Source organism: Cynoglossus semilaevis, chromosome 18 (assembly GCF_000523025.1).
Source record: "Cynoglossus semilaevis isolate Cse_v1.0 chromosome 18, Cse_v1.0, whole genome shotgun sequence".
NCBI lineage: Eukaryota > Metazoa > Chordata > Actinopteri > Pleuronectiformes > Cynoglossidae > Cynoglossus > Cynoglossus semilaevis.
Window position 1 is genome coordinate 11,350,283 of NC_024324.1, and position 17,597 is coordinate 11,367,879.

General features: G+C 39.5%; 1 protein-coding gene across 6 annotated transcripts in view; it reads left to right on the forward strand.

Moving 5' to 3' along the window:
* Positions 1-17,597, forward strand: part of runx1t1 (RUNX1 partner transcriptional co-repressor 1) — a 249,532-nt gene that overhangs the window by 153,704 nt on the left and 78,231 nt on the right. For all 6 annotated transcript variants that reach the window (XM_017041194.2, XM_025065046.1, XM_025065045.1 and 3 more), the window contains one exon: positions 6,167-6,298. The gene's annotated coding sequence lies outside the window, so the exon portion shown is untranslated. The remainder of the gene's footprint in view (positions 1-6,166; positions 6,299-17,597) is intronic.

A 17,597-nucleotide genomic window follows, 5' to 3' on the forward strand; every position in this document is an offset into this window, starting at 1 on the left:
TGAATATGCCTCTGAAAAACAACTATTTGAATTTTCACATTTGTAAACAACTACAGTGTGCTGTGAAATTATTATGAATATGATTTATGACTGGATTTGGAAGTAGCCAATAGTTATATGAGCCAAAAACAAGGGTGTGTGAGGAGCAGACTGTTGCAGTGTGACAGAGTGCAGGTGTACATGTGCGGCTGTTAGCTATCAGACTGAGAGGTGGTGCAGACACACTGCACTGACAAGGAGGCAGAGACGACAAAGTGCTGTTGATAAGAAATGGAGACACAAGATCACATGAAGGAATACTGGACTAGAGCCAGCTTCGCTAAGTTAAAACACACACACAAATGAAGACACACACATTTATATATGGAGCTTTAAACCTAACTACTACACTTGACATTAACTTAAACCCAGCCTGATATTCAGCTTGGGACATTTATTTGCCTTAAATTTAATGATTTATAGAGACTCCCCTTTGGTCCCTATGTAGACGACGAGACCCAATAATGAGAGTGTGTTAACAGACTTGCGTTCCCATAAAATAAGTCATAACTAGACCACACACACACACACGCACATATAAAAACGTTTGTGGCTCTTTAAAAATACTGTGTGGAAGTGCATTGGTGCATTTGTTGCGCTATAGCAAGTAGTATCTTCTTATATCCTTCCGGGGGTGCTATGAACAGAGTTAAAGATCCCAATTCCATGTGTTGAGTGAGCTGCTAAAACATAATGTTGAATGAGAATTTAACCTGTAACTCAGGAAAAACAAGTAACTCAGTTTGCTTTGTAGACTAGCATGGGGATTGAACCTGAACCATGTTTCAGAGTTTTTTAGGGGACAGCTAATTTAAGTTAACCTCTGAAGTGCCTTTTCTTTGTTTTATCAGCAGGTGACAGGCTTTTATTTGCATTAGTGGCACCTACTGGCTGCATTTTAACTTTTAACATTTAAAAAACTTGGAATAGAAAATAAAACAAAATAAACACCTGGCCATGAGCTTGATGTGGTCCAATAAAAGAGTTATTAATGTAACACATATTTTTTTTAAAAAGTGTGATGTTTGTTTAAAATGGCTAACAACCATATACTTATATATCTATTTATTTAGTTCTAACAAAGTATTAGTCGTCTCAGCAGCCCTGTGAATATGTGTACCTGTGTAAACAGTGGACAGGTTGATGTCTGGGGACGCAGCTGACATAGTTCAGAACTCGTTGTTAAATAAAACCAGATCACTAAAGGAACGCCATCATTTTACAGTTTATATTTTGTGAAAAACAACTTCAGAGTCATAGCGGTGGATGTGCAAACATTTTGTGAGTGTAAAAGATCCCTCGTGTCTTTTTATTCTTCCTGGCAGGCAGGAAGGTGAGGTCTCCATTTTTCATGGGTGAACTGATGTTTTTCATCGTTGTCTCATCTGAAAGGACAGGGTTTTACACAGACAAGAGGATTCAAGGTTCAAATGGTCAAAATATAAATTAATTTACAGAAGTACACCCTCCTAAAAATGATTATTTTAAATAGAATGAAAAGAATGGGAAACAGCAAAAGTTTTCATAGCAGAATCAGCCTGTGGAAAAGATGGTGTCATTCTGCCAAGTACTAAAGAGCAGTCAAGGTGTTTGACAGATCCTCAGTGACAGATGTCTTTTAACCTGACACATGTGAAGGAACAAAAAGACTCAAATGTCTATAAATCTTTATGCTACAATGTATTCAATCTCTTCAGTCTATGTGTACTGTGTGTGTGTGTGTGTGTGTAAGTGTGTGTCCATGTGGGGGAAAACTGAGACACATTTAGCCTGAGAAAGTACAAAGGGCAAAAGGGGAGGTAGGATAAGTAGGATAACAAAAACACATGGTGCATGTAGCAGAAATGGCAGTTGACAAGTTAAAAGTCAACAACATTACTCTGCTGGGGTGCGTAAACCATTGCACTGTTATACCATTTACTCTTAGCTCAAGCATGTGGTTGCAAGTTGTGTTCTCTCATATAAATGTGAAAACATTTAGATCTGAAAATACAACTTGAAACTAAAAATTAACATCTGTCAACGTAGGAGGAGACTCTTTTGGACCAGTGGTTTTGAAAGTAAGTAATAACTCTAAAAATAGAATTCCCTACTGTGAGACCAATTTAAAACCAACATATTGTATAACCTTTAGCCCAAACACAGTAGTCTCAAGAACATAGGTGTAGCCTTGCCTGAAGCCCTGGGTAAGACCTACTGCTAATTTCAAGAGGAACTTTGTAGATGAAAGATACAGAATCAGGCCACTTATCACTTAATTTCTAATGTCTGTAGTTCATGGTCTGTAGGCTGTACCTGTCATCAAATTGAGCTCTTCTTCATAGTTCTTACAATAATACTCCCTATGGTAAAATATTATGATAAACAAGTTAATAATGTATGAACTGTCAGTGACCATTGTGTAATTGACAGTCAGACCTTCTGCTCACATGTGTGTCTTGCAGTGATGCGTTTCAGCCTTTAGTGGCCCAAATGTGACATGGTAATTGTCTGTGTTCTTTTCTGGCAAAGGTTTTCTTCTCAAAATAGTCTTAAATATGACAAGCACTGACATGCACATTTTTCTTTCATTGCTTTTGGTTGACGTGGCCCAGTTCTGACCAACAGTACAGTAGCAAACCCCTTCTCTTAATTACTGTTGGCTAACGCTGCTGATGGCTTAAAATTCTAATATGAGATATTTAAACAGTAAAACTGTAGCACTAATATGTTTTTTTATACTTAACACTCAGACAGATCTGAAACTTAAAGCTGTTTCTCCTGTCACCAGTGTGTTTGTAACATTTGTCACCTCTGATGCCTCCTTACTCTCATCGACACACGTCCTAGGAATATTCTCTCAGTTCCGTATTTAAAGTGTGTACATTGAAATGAATCCCACGAGCTCCTCTCATGTTAGAATGATGTGAGCTGCCATTTCTTTTGCAGCTCACTCTGGCCGTGCACAGGGGAAAATTCCTCTCCTATCGTGGTCGATGTGAGCCGTGAAGCAGCCCAGTCCGCCTGCTCTCCATCATGTCCCTGTCACAACTGCAGTCGGCGGCTCCCAGCTCCTAATTTGTTGCCTGGAGTTAGCAAGCAGTGGTCTGGCTAGTGTTAAACCACTGAATGATAAGACCCAGGCCCTGTCCGCTTCACGTCTTGCTTTTTCCATGCGAACCAATGAGATCTTTTGTTTGAGACGTATGGATGACTGCTGGCAGACACACACTGAGACATCTACGCTCATGTGTGCAGAGAAAACATGTCTCAACACACACACACACATACACAAATATCAACACAGACGCACAAATTCTCCACATTGCCCTCTCTGCTTCCTCCAAGCGAAACACAGAAGATGTATGACTTGTCTGCGGCTTGACGCTTGCTGTTGCGTACCTCGACAATTCCTGGAGTGTGTAACAGATGATGTGTTTGTTGTGGGAGAGAACATGCCTGCTATGGCTCACGGCTGTGGGTTGCAAGAGGTTTTTTCCCAGGCAGCATCAGGCAAAAAGTCCTGTCGGGAAGAGAAAAGGCTATTTTTCTGGACTTTAGCAAGATTGATGCTTCCTAACACCCCTTATTTAGGTTGTCCTGTTGTGTTCACTGTGTGCAACATCTGCATTACTGTATGTTACCTGTTTATCCTCTGACCCTAAACTTTCTTACGTTAATTCTTTAGAGCTTTATCATATTTGCACTGATCCATTCTTAAGCTGTTGTCACTATGGTGTTGTTACTATGGTGCAAATAATCAGTTATGGCCAGATTTGAAGAGAACATCGTTTGATTGTAAAGAAGCAGAGCCTGGAGTTGTACAACAAATGTTCAACAACTCTACAAGGGCTGTCATAAGAAATTATTATAAAATTTGGAGGGAAAAAAAATCATCTAATCACTTTATATTAACTAATGACTTGTGAGTGTGAATGAAAGTGAGCAATGTGAACTTGATACACAAGGAAAGGTGCCTGCAGCCATAGAGGCCCACTGTCTGTATAATGTTAAAGGTCTGTTTTTGCTGGCTTCCACTGACAGCTGACTGACTGTCAGCAGCCTCGCACGGGTTTAACCCTGCAACTTCTTTTACAGACCTGTATCAATGACCTTCAATTTTAAACACCGGTCCAACGTATCGACTGAAAACCTCCTTTTATTAGGAGCCAGAGCCCGAGTGTTTCCCCTTCACAGAGCTTAATGCAGAAAGCATAACAGATCAGGCTGTTCACCACGCCCATGAATCATCCTCTTCAGAGAGGACCATCTTTCAAGCCTTGTATTAATTCATTATAGGCTGATTAAGTAGTCTAGCCTTGTGGAGAGGGGAATCTTGTTTAGCTTAGACATTCTTTACTGACCTCAGAAAATTCACAGACGCCATATGTAAAATTGTTTTGTGTCGTAAATCCACCCAGTACTGCTAGTTTGGTCATATTCTCTTGGAGCTGGAGCATGGAGAAGAAAAAATATTATAACCCACACAAAATAAATTTCTCACTGATGAAGGGATGGAGAGCTGCAGAGAAAAATGAGGGAACCTGTCTTATCGCAGAATGAGAAAGACAGCTTTTTCAGATGGGTCTGTTTCTTCACTCTACAATGGAAGTCACAGATGAAGGTCAGCAGTGTGTCTGGAAAATATAGAAGTCATTTAGTCCGCCTCCAAAAGCTTCCAAATAACTCCATCACTGTCTGTCTGTGTCTCTCTGCCCACATACATCTGTCTATTTATATCTGTCACCCCTGTCCCCTTTCCTTGTCACTGTCCAAGTCTTCTTTTGTTTCTGTTTTTGTTTCCCATGTGATGTATCTGCGTCCTGTTCTCTTCAACTGACTCTTCTTCTGCCTGTAACCCTGCTCCCTTTATCTTCTTCTTCTCAAAGATCCAAACGCATCAGGCCTCCTCAAAAATGTCCAAAGGTCCCCAGTAAGGAAACCCTTAAAGGGTGTGCTTCATCTCCAAGAATGTCTTTGCGTGCTTGAAATCACAAAAGTGGCCTTGAAAAGTTCCCAAAAATAAAAGTGTCCACAAAAGGTAGCCATTGTGGTAAATATCAACTGTTCAAACGGTGCTGGCACGTTCAAAGCCGCCAGGAAATTTATTTTAGTAATGAGATGGAGAGATGCCCCGCACATATCACAGCTTGGGCTTTGATTTATGCCACCAAATGAGGTGATGCCGTAATTTGTGCACGAGGGGAAAACACACGCAGTCATTTAGTGATGGGATCCAGCTCTGTTCGGTGGCACTCTCCCAGCCCATCTGGCTTCATTTACCATCCAGTTGGAGTCATACACGAACATTATACTTGGCTGTCTTCATTTTTATTGGTCAGCCTTGATTTATGACCATCAAAGTCCAGAATAATTGGCTGACACTGGATGTCTTTTATAAGTCGTGTTCAGGGGGCAAAGCCTTGGCGTCAAAATATGTTGGAAAATGAGTGAAAACAGAAGGAATGCATGACGTGATGCAGAGAAGGAGCAGCAGTCTCTGCAGCACGGCTTCCACTTGTGTATTTTTATAACAGGCGCCTCCTTGGCCAGCTATGTACGTTGGTGCCAAGTACTTGTGTATACACAAATGGCCAGGTCATGTAACTTTTAGATGAGAAACATCTTTGCTGTGATAAATCCGGTGACAAGAAAACGGAGTGCCTTTGAAGTTAGGTGGGGGGGGGGGGGGGGTGCGTTTGGAAAAGAAACAAAAGAAGAAAAATTACCTTTATTTTATGTGTACTTCATTAAAACAATTACGAACAGTGTTTACAAGTGATTGTAATTTGATGAGAGAAATCAAGCCAAGGTTAACTGGTATAATGAATGATTTTACAGAGTGAGGCTGTGAGAGTGAGCCAGTGGAGCAGGTTTCCATCCTATAAATGGAAGTCTTTCGAAAAATTAGGCTACTTCTAGATTATAACAACCTCAATAAACTGTTTCCAGTAGAGTTCACAGGCCGTACCACTTTGAAGAACACATTTATTTTGTTAATTACGATCCTGTTCACAGGGAAATAAAGCACAGATATTCCCTACTGCCATGTTTTCATAGGTTAATCAAGCTGTCAGTCAAACATGATGTTTATACATGTACGTGATCTTTTTTTCTTTAAAGTGTTTTTCTTTTGTTTTTCGTTTAGAATCAGTGAAACTGATAGAGTGGACTTTCATCAGCCTCCCCAGCTCTACCACTCAAAGTCGCACCAGATGGCTCTACTCAGCCCCCTTTAAGATTGCACTCAGCAAACGTCCTGCTGCTGCTGCTGACCTGTGTAAGTAACATTACTCTTCCTCCTACTTTGAATTTCATAGTAGAGTTAAGATGGAGTTTTGTGTGTGTGTGTGATATTTGCAACTTTAAACAATTGTAAGTGGGTTGTTTTCATTCTTTCGTGCACATTTAGCTTCTAAAAAGACATTGTCACTATAATAACTTTAGTGAAGAGGAGCTGGCCGTGGTTCTGATTTTCCTCCTGCAGTGGATGTTTTAATGTTAAAGTCATAAATGAACCTGTCAGGGGGGTAGTACTTTGTTGATTGTTGGTTTGGGAGTACTTCAGTTGTTGTAGACAGCTAGCAATATTCAGTCAGTGGAACAGAGAGCGACGCCCACACCTTTATAACCAAACTTACCTCCTGCTCTGCTGGATCTTGACTCACTGCCGGGTCACTGCTGCATCCCTTCTGATGTATTCTTCTTCAAATAGTTTTACTTTTGCTTCACTGTTTCAAATAGTACACCTGTATCACTGGCAGTACATACAGTATAACTGGCTTTAGTTAGAAAGTTAGTTTGTGTTGACGTGTTCTTTTATTTGTGCTCATTACATGCCTAAAATGAAACTAAATGAGAAGTTGCAGTCGGTGAAAACAAACTTATATAACAAACCTGAACAACAGCAGAGGAAGAGAAAAACAAGTGAGTAATATGCCAGCAGAATGAGCTGAGCCAAGCAGATCGAGGGGATTTTTTTTCCCCCGTCTGCCTCCATCTTTTTGTAGTTTTTGGAAGGGAGCCTAAAACTGTGCCTGTCGCAGATGTTTGGACAGAAGGTGTTTGCATGCTGTTCGTTTATACACTGCCATACGGGACACAGTATGACCACCACAATAACCAGTAAGTAACACTCTCCATGTGCACAACGCCTCGCCAAATTCTACCTTCTGTTTTTGGAGGGGATCGTGCGCCCCCGTGGATTGAGACGTACCTTGAAGCTCCCGACTTGCCTCGGCACTAGTGTTAATGACGTTGCAACAGTACTGGGTTTTCTATTACGGTAGTAAATGGTTTAGGAGGGACAACAAACTGTTTTTATTGAAGGGCTGACTCAAAGTCTGAGTTTGAGTCTGAGGCATGCGCTGGTGTGAGCAGTGTGTGAGGAGTCTGCGCTGCAGATGAACGCTTGTCAAAAACTCCCTCCAAACTACTTTATGACACAGTAGCTTTACACAAGTTATACTCTACTGCAGAATGCTACTCAGGCCATCTGTCATTCTACCCATGAAGGTGAACAGACTGTGTGCCTGAATCAGTTCCAAGTTCCTCGTGCTACCACTCCCACTACATATTGCAGGTGTAACGTTTCTCTGTTGCCAGTTTTAGACTGTATGTTCATCACTTTTAGCAGTTTGTCTGAGATTTTGTGATGCACTATTGACCTATTTTCAAATGACACAAAATTACAAACCTATAACTAAAAACTGTATAGAAATATTCTTTTAAATCAGCACAGATGTACTAAGATTCCATTATCCATACCATGAATTTATGAATTTGATTTCTTGGACTGGTGTTGATGTAGTGGATTATTTTAACTGTTGAAAGTACAGTAGCTAAAATTAGTGAATATGACAAATAGTAGCAGAATTCCTGTTGGTTGTACTTCGTGGTAGTGCTGTACGGTCCATATTTGATTTGTGTTGGCAAAAGTTTCTTTTTGACCTGTGGTGTCAATATCAAAACGGTTTATCCAATCAAAGCAGAATCTGGAAGTTAGCAACCACATATGATTCAGATGTCTGTAGGATTTCTCCAGCTGCTTTGCAGAAACTATTGTACCTATTTTAAATAAAACCCTTATGTTATTGTCAGTTTTTCAGTAACTGTCCTTAATGCAATACATTTAATTTGTTTGTTGTACTCATCACATGCAGAGAACACATATCTGTTCATTCAAGCATCTCAGTGTGATGAGTCAAACTGATGCAGCTCCAAACACATGCTGCTGATTTTTTTTTTTTACCCCATGAGCCAAAGTTTCCTGCTTGAAATCTGGAATTGTTTAGCAGAACGCAGCAGAGAAGGAGAAACAGATCAGGCGTTTGGTCATGAATGTGGCATTAAGCCCGAATATACTCACACAAGTGCGGCATGTGGTTTCCAAGATCCCTGCTACTCTTGTGTCATTTTGAGGCTACAAAAATATACACTTCTGCTAACAAACATTTTAAAAGTCATTTTTCTTCACTTGAAGCCTGTTATTTGCTCTGACTACTTTACTGGCTCAGCACATCACTGCTGAGAAATGGACAAACTGCAAGACAGTAAAACTCAGACATGACTCCTACACTATTGAGGTATAAACCCCTGGAGCTCATTTTAGTTTGCTTTTTTACATACCCAGACCTGACCTCAGTAAACTGGTAAATATTCTACTGTTATATTTGTGTTCAAATATATTGTGGAAAAATATAGATTTTCTTCTACAAAACAACTGAAGCATTGGATCCATATACAAGCTGGTACCATTCATATGAATTAAAAGAACATTTTTGACGTTTTCTTGGAAAAGCAATAGAATGATTGATTCAATAGCCATGTAAAGCCACAGCCACAGGCTGGTTTTCTAGACTCAGCACAAACACTGAAAATGGAGACAAACATGTCATGCTTTTGTACAGTACAATAATCTGTCATTAAGCAGTGTTTTTTAGGGTTATAAAATATCTCACACACATCAACAGCTGAGCCATGGAGCTGTAGGTGTCTCCAAAATTAGTGCCTATTTTAAAACCTAAAGCCCTTATTTGAAACCGTAACATTTATTTTTGATATAATGCAAAAATAATGAGGTTAATGTCACACATGGTGTTCTGAGAGAAGTGTGATTAACATTAATTTCATCCTTGGCTAAATGAAACCCTGTCCCCTCTTCTTAGCCCCTCCCCTGTCATCTTGCATCTTCTTCTTTGTTGTGTTTTAATCATAGCCCTGCACGTCTTTAATTTGCATTAATGCCACCTACTGGGTGTCTTTCTGTCACTGGTAAACAATTCTACCCTGGGTTGCTTTGATTAGTTGCAAAACAATTAGAAAAACCTAAAATAAAAGTAGAGTTACTGCAGGTGAATACAAGTATGAATGTTATATTAATTAATAATATGTTGAATATTATTATAATAGATAATTTGAAGATAATTTGAAGATAAAGGAGAAAATTGTAGCTTTGGGGCGATTTGAGAACAGATAGGATAGAAATTCTTTGGTGTCTGTTAGTTTTGAGCCGTTTCTTTAAACATGATTTTTTCCAGTTTTAGTATGATGTACACAATAACAGAGTTTTCTATTATTAACATTATTTTGTTATATTATTATTGGATGTCTAATGTTTTCTTCACTCTTCACACACCAAATGTTAAATAATATATAATTTATTCTTTTATGATAAGCATAGCCTTTCATGGAGTTTATTTGCCCCTCAAATACAGAAAAGGTTTTGCTTTTTAACTATTTGAATTGAATTAATAAAATATATACAATTTAAAAATAAAGTGAAATACCATGCATTTTTGTGTGGGCCAATCTGAGAACCTCTGAATTCTATCTTTTGTTGAGAAAGCCAACGCTTCCATGAAAATATATTTTCTGAAAATATTTTAATGAAAGCACCCCATCAAAAATGTCGAAGTCATCCAGTGCACGTAAAGTTCAAGGAAATTTCTTTTCCTAAATCATTCTGGCAAAATTTCATCTTAAAATTTCTCTTTTCTCTAAAATGTTTTGTTGTCATTTTGTGAAGTTCAGAGGAAGAAAACATTTGCAAACAATTGCCACAGTTTGAAACATCAAAATTTTAACAATCTCTAAAACCTCGCGCATAATTTCAACAACCCACAAAAGGATGTGACCATGATTTGAATGAACACACTGGCAGTCCCACATCTCATTGACATGCAAATGCTCCCCTTCTACCTCCGATCTTAAAAAAAAAGGAGAAAATGACCTTATTAAAATTCAGGTAATGTATTCCTGTTTCTGAATTCTATTCGGGAAACGTTATTAATTTCATATATCAAGTTTGCAGCGGCCATCTGTTCACCACGCACTGCTGCACCTCCCTCCATCTGCCCCTGAGTTCCCCATGCGCCGTTTCGCCGCAGCCAACTCCAGGTTTTTATGCACTCTGGCTTTTTGATTTGTCACTTCATGCAACATAGAACCCATGTGACCAACAGGGTCTGGGCTACCCAGGATGGCAGGGGCAGTGTTGTGTTGACTTTTCAGGTGACTCTGAACGTTTTTTCTCTCTTGCTTTCATGCAGCCCATCCTTTGTCTTCCCTTCTCTTCTCTTCCCCTGTTTTTGTTTCTTCCTTTCTTTTGTTTTACTTCTCTTGCCTCCGCGTTCTCTCCTCCAGCTAAGACACCCCCTTTCCGAAACCCCCTCTCCTCTTTTTCTGTAAGTGGAGGAAGCAGATTGTGCAGTCGGCACAGTGCGACGTGTCCCTGCCACAGTTAATTTAGCATCTGTGCCTTCATGAATATGAATACATTTACACGTCCAGGATATAATTAGGTGGTGGAGTGTGGAGAGGGTTCACGACACTCCAGGTGGGAAGAGAGAGAGAGTAAGCGCTAGAGAGAGAGAGACAGTGGAAGAGGAAACATAAGTAGAAAAAATAGGTGCAGGTAAGGCTAAAACAATCTCCCAGGCACTGTGACCTTTGTCATCCAGCTAAGCACTCAAATCAATCAAACAGAAATGGATGGAGCTGCATGTCTGAGAGGCTGCACACGTTAGCAACCAGAAGGAGATGCAGTTGTAGAGGCCAGGCCACTTAAGCTGACAATAAGATGCACAGTTGGTGCAAAACTTCTGACTTTGTGCCATTATTAGTATGGACCTCATTTAAAGGTCATTTAGACTTCATAATGAACGGTGGGCTTTTCTCAACAAACAGTGCTTTCTTTTGTTGGAATGTTTCTCCTAATGTTGGCTAGATCAGCACAAACATTTTATAATAATATAATTATATTATATTTTGTCAGATCAATACATTAGGGTTTCTAGTCATAAAATAACTTCATGGAAATGTGAAATTGGATTTATTTTTTATGCTGATACAGCAATGTCCACAAAAATACACACGATATAGCCAATAATTTAAAGAAACAATGTTGACCAGACACTTTGTTGATGAGTTTGGTGTTGCATTTGTTAAATTTATTCATTTTGTCGCGCAGTATTTTTTAAATGTGATAAAACATCTCACTCATTAACAGGAGGGGAAAACTTCTAATAACCAAAAATAACTTCTTTTTTTTACCAATTATCCTGAGGGTCTGTTATGACACTGTGTGTCAAGACCAGGACAGTGTAGTAACAGGAGTAAGACAACCACTGAGTCTCACCTGTGTAAACACGTTTTGTACTAATTTGATTTGTCTAGTTTGCTCTCTGTGTGTGTTTATTCACATCTTTGTATGATCGTACGGCACTCTCTTTGTAGATCTGCTTTGTTTGTCTCACTACAACATGGCTGAGAAGCTTGGTGAACAAGTCTATGACTCATTCACACTGCATAATGGTTTATTTGCCAAAAGGCTGTGCTGTTTAGGCACCGGGGAGGCACAGTCTCCAAAATGTTTAATGTTGTGTAGTTCCACCATATGGCAGTGTTTTACAACGTTGGCTGTGTCATTACATCCCGCTGCATTGGGTGCTTTCCATAATGGATCTATAACAACAAGTTTCTGCAAATGAATAGCCAAAGATCTTTGGGGACGTGTGTTCAACACAGGTGTTACACCACTGCAAGGATAATGGCAGGATGGCTTATGACAACATAGGTTGCCAGACGGAGGTTGGTGTTTACAATGGAATTCAGTTTTTTTGTCTGTGAAGTAGGAAGGAAGAAAAGGCAGGCAACTTTAGGATGCTACAGGACTGGAGGCCACTCAGGAATTGTGGTTTGACTCCCAGCCTGTCAGGGTAATGGTTGGCTGATGATTACTAATAAAGGTGCAGCCCAATCCTGCCTCAATCCCCTAGTATCAGATATGTCCTTCCGAGTAAAACACACAGTTATCTTTAAGGTTTTAAGTTTGTGATTGAAGCTTCACACAGTGCCACTCTGCTCCTTGCCAAGTGCTCACCAGGGGACCAAGCTAGGTAATTGATTTTGAATGCAGTCATGCAGGCGTTGGTCCCAGCCAACGTAGATAAGAAATAATTTTAAATCCAAATTATGTCCGTACTTTGCATATGAATCAGAGCTGGTCCTAATAAAATAAAGGTATTAGCAGCTTGGGAGGGGGAGAGAGTAATTAAAGCAACTCACCAGGGACTGCCCTGGTTGCACTTTGGAGGTCTCAGGACTTAGCACTGAGATAAGAACTTGTAGCTTTTAGCAGATTTCCCCCTTAATGAAATGACGTAAGATACTGTGTAACAAGGGGAATAGATTTATTATGTGCTTCCCGAGTTCATCAGCCCAGTGGATAATCACTGATTATATAGAATGATTGCACAAGCCTTTATTTGTCAGAAAGTTTGCAGCACAGGGACCCATTTTCATAGTACCTCTTTCCAATATGCATGTTATTTTGAAAGTCATTTGAAGTGAGAGCCTGTGACTGAATATAAATATAATTCAGTGCTTCAGCACTGACAAAATTAATGCTGAAGAACGCTTCACTTTTTATATATACCTATATAAGCAAACTTTTACTTCACATTATTAATCAAAAATCTGTGTGAAAAGTGGGACAACATTTATTAATACATACTACAATTAGTTGTACACATCTTTTCTTCAACTGTCAAATCACTTCCTCACCAGAGTACACATCTCTCCTCTGTCTCTGTGAACTGTGTTATTTGAGATGCATGGATAAAAGTCATTCTCCTTCTCTGTGGTCAGGCTCTGATGAACTCTCCTGAGGGAAAATGGATCATTCACTTCTCCTCACTGCTTTTTCTTCTTTCTTCTGTCTACTTCCCTCAGGGCTTGCTTTGAGTGTGCCTGTAGATGCAGCTTCAGTAGCATTCTTGATTTGGACCTGTCTGTGGCATTCTCCTTGTTGTGTGTTTTCAGAGAGAAGTAGAGAGAGAGAAAGAAAGAAAGAAAGAAAGGCTTTTTTGATTTGATTCTTTCTGCCTGTTTCCTTCTTCACCTAAACACCGCTGTCGATTTTTCTCATCTCAGCACTGGCACACGATTTGTGCTTTGGGGATAAACACATGTCGTAGACTGAGACACACAATACAGGACACAGACAAACACTGCATCGAGGCTCTAACAGGTGTGACAGGAAAAGGCCTGGCTCTATTCCCAACAGCTCCAGCTGGACCGAGTGGTGGGCTGCTCATATTTTTAGAGATTACTTTACACAGTAATTATCTTTAATCCTAGCAACACATTCTCCAACATCCGTGGTTGCTTTAAAACCACCGGCGCCAACAGGACTGCATGGTTGCTTGGGCATGAGTGGGGCAGATGAAAGAAAAAAAAAAAAGGGAAAAATCTATTCAAATATATATATTTATAGAATAGTCTTTTTTGTCATTGTACCGGGGGGTACAATGAAATTAAGGATATATATATGTATATATATATATATATATATGCATATGAATGAGATTGTTTTTTCTTCCTTGCTAGATTTTATCTAACAGCGCCAGAATCAGTCAGATCCAATTTATTCTGTCCTTCACCCCAACCAAGTCATTTATTTCTACTCTAATTTCCGTGTCATTTAATTCTGCTCTGAATCATCTTCTCCCATTTTTTTCCCCGACGCATTCTGAGTTTTGATAACAAAAAAGATGATGAAAAAGTTGAACATAATATGGGCAGATTTAGAGGTAACACATGGGTAACTTTGAGGCGATGTCCTAACGTCTACTTAGTGGCTGCATTAAGAATTGGCTCCTAATAATTAGCTTTCATCACACTCTGCATCAAAAGGTTATGTGTGTCTCTGACCATAGACCTTAATTTCACAAAATTACCCCCAAAATAGTATTTCACACAGTAGGAAAGTTATGAGCGTAGAACACTACTGTGATCAGAAAATCTACCACAGGCAGGGCTTACCTTAATGATTTTGGACAATTAACTTGTTACATTGTTGCTGTCATAATTCATAATCTCTCCAAAAGGAATTTCTTATTCACAGACTTAACCACGCATTCCTTAATAGTCAGTGAAAAAACCCATGATGCCAGTGTTGGACAAAAGTACAGCTGGTTCCACAGCCCTCACATGACCTCCAAAAGTTGTGTTTTTGTCCTGGGAGAGAGAAGTATGCCAAGTCCCCAGTCTGTGTGCCCTGCAAGTGAGCATGAATCTGGCAGTGATGCCAGTCCTGAGACCGGTAGGAGTCCTTCAGGCCATCTGGGAACTCTCCAGGAGGAGCCTGGGAGAGCCTGGCACTCATCAGCGGGGCCTGGGACCTAGAAATGAATGAATCATTAACAAAATTGCAACAAGGAGCACAAGTACATGTAACAAAGTTGTTTCGCCTTTTAAAAAAAGGATCTGTTGTGTACATCCCTATTAAGACGGACAAAGGAGAATGAAAAGATGTGTGGTGTAGTGTCGTGTGGTGTAGTAGGAAAGAGATTTAGTAGGTTAATTAAAAGTAGTTTTAGTTTCACATTTAGTATACAAAGTTTATTTATGGTGTGTATGTATCTGTTCATATTTACATATATATACAGTATATACAGAAGACCAGGGTTCAAATGCTGGCCCTGGAAACATTGAGGGTCTTTTTCCCAACATTCCCCAGTGCGGGATCAATAAAGTTCAATCTATTTGATTTGTTTAATCTAATAAATATATATATGTTTTTATTAGCACTATAGAAGGTGTACTATGATTTCCAGAGATTTTTTATTGATTAAAAAGTAAACCGTTAAAATCATTATAGAATGCTAGAGCATTCTTTTTTTTTTATTTTAACTTTGCGATGATATTGACTTATATTTCCAGTGAAAGTTTGTTCTGTGGTTGTGTTTGCTTCATTTCTCCCCGAAGAGCTGCCTTAACCTTAATGGCTTCATCATATAAAAATAACTGAATAGATGAAAGAGAATTCTTTAGTCGCTCGACTGTTTTTTTTCTTTTAATGGTCAATTTAAGCACAACTTAAGACCTTGCTGCTTTGAAGTCTTTGAAATTTTTAACGATGACCTTGATTCTTGCGTGGATCAAATGCTTCAGTGGGAGATAATTCGCTCTCTTTAAAGAACCCCCGCACATAAACGACTAATGTCTGCTCATCCACAAAGTCTCCAAAGATAGCAGCGGGTGGTAGGTGATAACTAATTACTCACTGAAGGCAAACATCCTTTAATAAATCCTGTAGAAGGTGCTTCTGTGATTTCAAAGAAAATCCTTTGATTTGAATACAGAGAGAAAAGAAAAAAAAACATTGATGTAAATGTGGGACATTTATTGACTGCCTCACTTGGATTTTCTTTATCATCAAATGTTTCAGTGCAAAACTAACTCAAACTACTGATGTGTAAAATCTTCTCTTGTCAGATTCACTCTTTTAAAGCATCTATTGATCATGCAATGCTGTGGTCAAATACCCTCATCCCCCAACCCTCACAGCCTTCGCTTAATGTAGTCAATAATCGTAATGGTGTGATCAGGGCTGCCCCGTGTGAAATGGCTGCACAGCTGTGACTGCTTCATTTCACTGTTGGGGGAGCAGGAGGAGAAGATGTGAGAGGTTCTAAGGGGAACTGGAGTTAAATTAGATTAAGCGGTAGATGGATGTATGGATGGAGGGATGGAAGGATGGAAGCTGAATTCATTTAGAAAAGTGAAGAACAATAAAAAAAGAAAGTCTGATTTTACAGCAGAACAGATGGGAGGATTGATGGAATGATTGGAGAGCAGAGGGGGTGAGGAAAGAGGTGTGGAGGAAAGGGGGATGGAGGACTCTTAAAGCGCCGTGGCATCAAGGCATCCCAGAGGAAGGAGATTAATGGCGTGTGCCTCTCTGTCTCCATGCCTCTTTGTGCCAAGCAACCCTCATAAAGCCCACCTCACACATCTGGCACACGAGTGGGGCATGGGGCACCAATCCATCTCTGCCACTATGTTTCTTCTTCTTGTGAAGAAAGGAAGTTCCTCTTAGAACATAAATGTTCTGGTTTGGTGCTACTGGGGGAGCCTCAGTCATATTCTTGTACCTCTGACAAGCGTTATGATCAAAAATGCCTTTTGTTTTATCAACAGGCGTCAACAAGTAAAAGACTGATTTGTCATGTGAGTTATGATCCTAGGACGTGAAATGTAAACCCTGTTTCTGGAAGGTTGTCTCTGGAAAGTTGTCACAGTTAATAGAAATGCAAAAAACATTGAAGTTATTCACTTGAACTCTGTTAAGTAGGGTCTGCAGTGGTTGATTGGTACAGAGGGAACACATCAGGAAGGGCATCCAATGTAAAAACCCTCGATGAAAAAGAACAAGTGGAAAGTCAAAGACTGAAGACTAAGGCAAGGGGCCACTCACTGGAATTGTGCCTAAGGCTCTTACAGCAGGAAGAGCAGTGGTTGGCTGGTTTGGTGGCAGCTTTAACTGTATGGAGTTTTGTCTCCCCGTGTGTTTTGTGCGTTCTGTCCAGATCAGTTGTTCACTGTAAATTAGTCACAGTTAGTAGGAGTGTATGGGGATGGACTCAGTCTTCTTTCATGATTCTTTATAGAATGAACCAGCTGAAGATGAATAAGTGCAGAACGGACAAAGTTAGTTCTAGCTACATAGTTAAAAGTACAAAGCAGCGTCATATAAAAGTTGAGATATAGTTAAATAAAGGCTAAAACTGATTTTGTTCACTACAGATGAAGCATCCACAACACGCTGAGTTGTGGCTGTAAGTTTGGATCCTGGCTTTATTATGAACAAATCAAAGATAATTTTGACTGTGACTGTCTTGACAAAATAAATAGAAAACACCAATTTATAGATTTTTTTTTCTGCATTTTTCCAGTTTTTCCACTTAAAAATCATGTTTTTTTTCTGATGAGCTGGTGAGTTTTTTCCTGGATTATCATCTTTGCCTCAGGGCTCAGGATATTCTATTATGGACACCACCCTGTTTTTGAGATTACTTCATGTTCACCAGATGTATATCTGTCAATTACAGCACTTAGTAACCAACCTATTGGGAACTGCATTCTATGTTACCTTCATGTAGGCACTAATACAATTACAGTGTTAGTCACTGATAAGACTGTTCTCATAGTGAATACAAATGACTATAATGAAATATGTACTTGTATGGCATGTCACATATAACCATCTCTAATGTGTTAAAAACATTCCAAAT